The sequence below is a fragment of the Meriones unguiculatus genome, chromosome 7 (assembly GCF_030254825.1).
Source record: "Meriones unguiculatus strain TT.TT164.6M chromosome 7, Bangor_MerUng_6.1, whole genome shotgun sequence".
Lineage (NCBI taxonomy): Eukaryota > Metazoa > Chordata > Mammalia > Rodentia > Muridae > Meriones > Meriones unguiculatus.
Window position 1 is genome coordinate 85,042,687 of NC_083355.1, and position 3,731 is coordinate 85,046,417.

General features: G+C 40.3%; 1 non-coding gene across 1 annotated transcript; it reads left to right on the forward strand.

Annotated features, from left to right (window-relative positions):
• Positions 1-3,252: 3,252 nt before the first annotated feature.
• Positions 3,253-3,384, forward strand: LOC132655657 (small nucleolar RNA SNORA17). Its single transcript, XR_009593448.1, has one exon. It is a non-coding gene; the product is annotated as a small nucleolar RNA SNORA17 (small nucleolar RNA).
• Positions 3,385-3,731: the final 347 nt, after the last annotated feature.

Below are 3,731 nucleotides of genomic sequence, written 5' to 3' on the forward strand. Positions count from 1 at the left end.
ACCCAAAATCCTTTCCTCTGTATGAGGACACCTGTCATTTGATTTAGGATATGCCTTAATATAATATGCCTCATTATAATTAAATTTGTAAAATCCTGTTTCCAAATAAGGTTACATTTTGAGGTTCTGGTAGACAGGAATTTGGGGGGAAATTAAAACCGAAGTGTAGGGCTGGAGATATGGCTCAGAGGTTAAGAGCACTGGCTGCTCTTCCAGAGGTCCTGAGTTCAATTCCCAGCAACCACATGGTGGCTCACAACCATCTATAATTAGTTCTGGTGCACACAGAACAATGTACACATAATAAAATAAATAAATCTACAAAAAAAAACTGTAAAACTTAAAAAAAAAGTTAAATAAAAAATTTAAAAAAAAAAAAAAAACGAAGTGTAAGACTTTGAAAGATGCTGAGACTTATGGCTAACTGTTGGGCAGAGTGCATGGAATCTTATGTAAGAAGTGGGAAATAGTAAGATATGGAGAGGACAGGAACCCCACAAGGAGAGCAACAGAACCAGAAAATTTGAACACAGGGGTCTTCCCAGAGACTCATACTCCAACCAAGTTCCAGGCATGAAGATAACCTAGAACCCCCGCACAGATGTAGTCTGTGGCAGTTTAGTGTCCAAGTGGGTTCCATAGTAATGGGAAGAGGGACTGCCTCTGACATAATCTGATTGGCCTGGTATTTTTAATCACCTCCCTCTGAGTGGGGAGCAGATTTACCAGGCCACAGAAGATGACAATGCAGCCCCTCTTGATGTGATCTGATAGACTAAGATCAGAAGGAAGGAGAGGAGGACCTCCCCTATCAGTGGACTTGGGGAGGGGCATGCGTGAAGAAAGGGGAGGGAGGGTGGGACTGGGAAGGGAGAAGGGAGGGGCTTATGGGGGAATACAAAGTGAATAAAGTGTAATTCATAAAATTAAAAATAAATAAAATCTTTTTTAAGAAAAAAAAAAAAACTTTGAAAGCCAGATTGGCTTTTATTTTAGGTGTCACAAGATGCCATTGGTGAGTTGAAAGTTAGGGAATGATTAATATTATTTATACTTTTAACAGCCATTCTGAGCCAGGTTTTGGTGGCACATGTCTTTAATCTCAGCACTCAGGAGGCAGAAGCAGGTAGATCTTTGTGAGTTTGAGGCCAGCCTGGTCTACAAAGTGAGTTCCAGGACAGCCGGGGCTACAAAGAAATTCTTTCTCAAAAAATTAAAAATAAATAAATAAATAAACCACAAACAAACAAAAAAAAGTGCCATTCTAGATAAATGGGGACGAAAATAAAGAAACTGAAGTTCAGAGGAGCTATTCAGGTCTGTAAATGTCAGAGGGAGGATTGGAACCTGGGTACTCTGGCTATAGACCCATGCATTTAATCACCGTGCTGCAGTGTTCATTGAAATTTAAGAGGAGAAACTGAAGAGTGGCTCAGTGGATTATAACACTTGCTGACCATACAGTGGATTCAGGCTCAGTTCCCAGCACCCACATGGCGCCTCACAACTGTCTCTAAGTTCAGTTATATAGAATCTGACGCCCTCTTCTGTCCTCCACGGGCTCAAGGAATATACATGGTGCATGAACAGACATTCAGGCAAAACATCCATACACAAAAGTAAAAAAAAAAAAAAAATTAAAGAAGCCAAGAGATTTGAAGGAGAGGGAAAACAGTAATAGTGGCAAAAATTTTGTTCCGTTTGATTTCTGTACTTGAATATAAAAGCACAACCCTCATTATAAATATATAACGAATGCTTTCAATGTTAGTGTGTATCTTCATCCATTTAAAGAAAGAAAAGAGGTTTGTTTTTTTTTCTAAAAGTGCATTATTATAAAGAATATGTTTACTTTTATACTGTCAGGTATGTATTTATGAAAGTTTTTATAAGCTTTGAGAAAATTAAGACCCATCCAAAGCGGGTGGTGGTGGTGCTGCATGCTTTTAATCCCAGCACTCAGGAGGCAGAAGCAGGCAGATCTCAAAAAAAAAAAAAAAATTATGTTTTCCCTAGAAAGTACATTTACCACAAACTTCCCTATTGTATCTATGTAACCTTGATTGACTTACAGGTTAATTACAACATAATGCATCTATACAATGGTGGTTTGTCCTACTTGAGAATAGTGTGGATTGTTTAATTTCACCTTCAGATGCTAGTAACAAAGGTGTAACAGTAGCTGATACAGCACATGCTTCGGTTGGAATATCAAAGACCTACCACAGGCTCGTGTCTTGACTGCTTCACTCCGAACTGTTTGTATTATTTTGGGAAATCATGAAAACAGGAGGTGGGACTTAGCTGAAAGAAAGATCATGGGGTGTGGGTCCTTGATGGTATCTTGTCTGCCCCCCCCCAACCCTTCCTCCATCTCTGCTTCCTGTCTGTCATTAGGTGAGTAGTATCTGCCACGTGCCCCCGATACTATAGCAACCTGCCTCACCATTGACCCTGAATCAACAAAGCCAAGGATTATGGACTGAAATCATAAGCCAAAATAAATCTTTCTTCAATTCATTATATCAGGTATTTTGGTCACAGAGATAAAATATCCAACTAATATAGAAAATTGGTATCAGAGACATGAGGTCACTGTTATAACTAACCCTGACCATGTGGGTCTGGTTCAGCAAGTGTTATACTCACTGAGCCACTCTTCACTTTCTCCTTTTAAATTTCAATGAACACTGCAGCACGGTGATTAAATGCATGGGTTTGAATAGTCAAGCATTTGGAACTGGTTGTAGAAGAAATCTTGAAACACTTGAAAATGCAAGCTACAAAAACTTTATAATGCTGTGATCAGAACTTAATGAACAACTAGCAGATACCCCTATGACAAGAGGCTAAAAAGAAATGAATACAGTTGGGTTCTGGTTCTAAATGAAGGTTCTGGGAGAAAATAAAGGCTCCGTTGTGAACTGGACTATAATTCATTATATTAAAATAATTTATATTTTGCCTGTGTCGTGAGACATCCAGTAGGGCTTAATTTAAAAACAAGGAACTAATTAATTTGGTGAAGTAAACTTAAAGATGGCATAGGATTAGGGTAATGATATATTTTTTGCTTTCAAAAAATTAATTCCTTTTTTATTAAAACTTTTATACAATATATCATTATCATATTCTTTCCCTGCCTCTTTATTGTGTTCTTTCTCTTTCAAAAGCAACAGCAATAAATAAATAAATAAATCAATAAATAAAATTTTATTAAATTGAAAAAAAAAAAAAAGACACCGAAACAATCCTCCCCCTAGCGGTGTCGCAGGTGTGGCTGCTGTGTCTCCTGTGTGTCCGCAGGTGGCAGGAGGGAGAGAGGCTATGTCTATGCTCAGTGTTCTGACCTATGAACTTCTGAGTGATTGCTGGCTTCACATTCCCTGACAAAAGCGAACCCGAGACAACCACCAGTCCTGGTGCCACGCAGGCCCCCAAGGGCTCCCAGGTCTGGAAGCAAGCTGGAGACTAGAAGAATCCCACCCGGGATTGAGGGCCCCAGGTAGGAGTCAGCCCAAGACAGAAGACCCTTGCATGGGGCCACTTCGGTGGACCAAACGCGAACCAAGACTGAGATGATCACCAGACTGGCACCATGAGACCTGGACAAGGGGCACTGAGCAGGCCTGAGGGGGCAGATCATGCCCAAGATGACCCCCACACAGTGCCATGATGCACAAGTGGGGCATAGCACTACTGAGGGCTGGGCAGAGCTGGCTCCACAACTC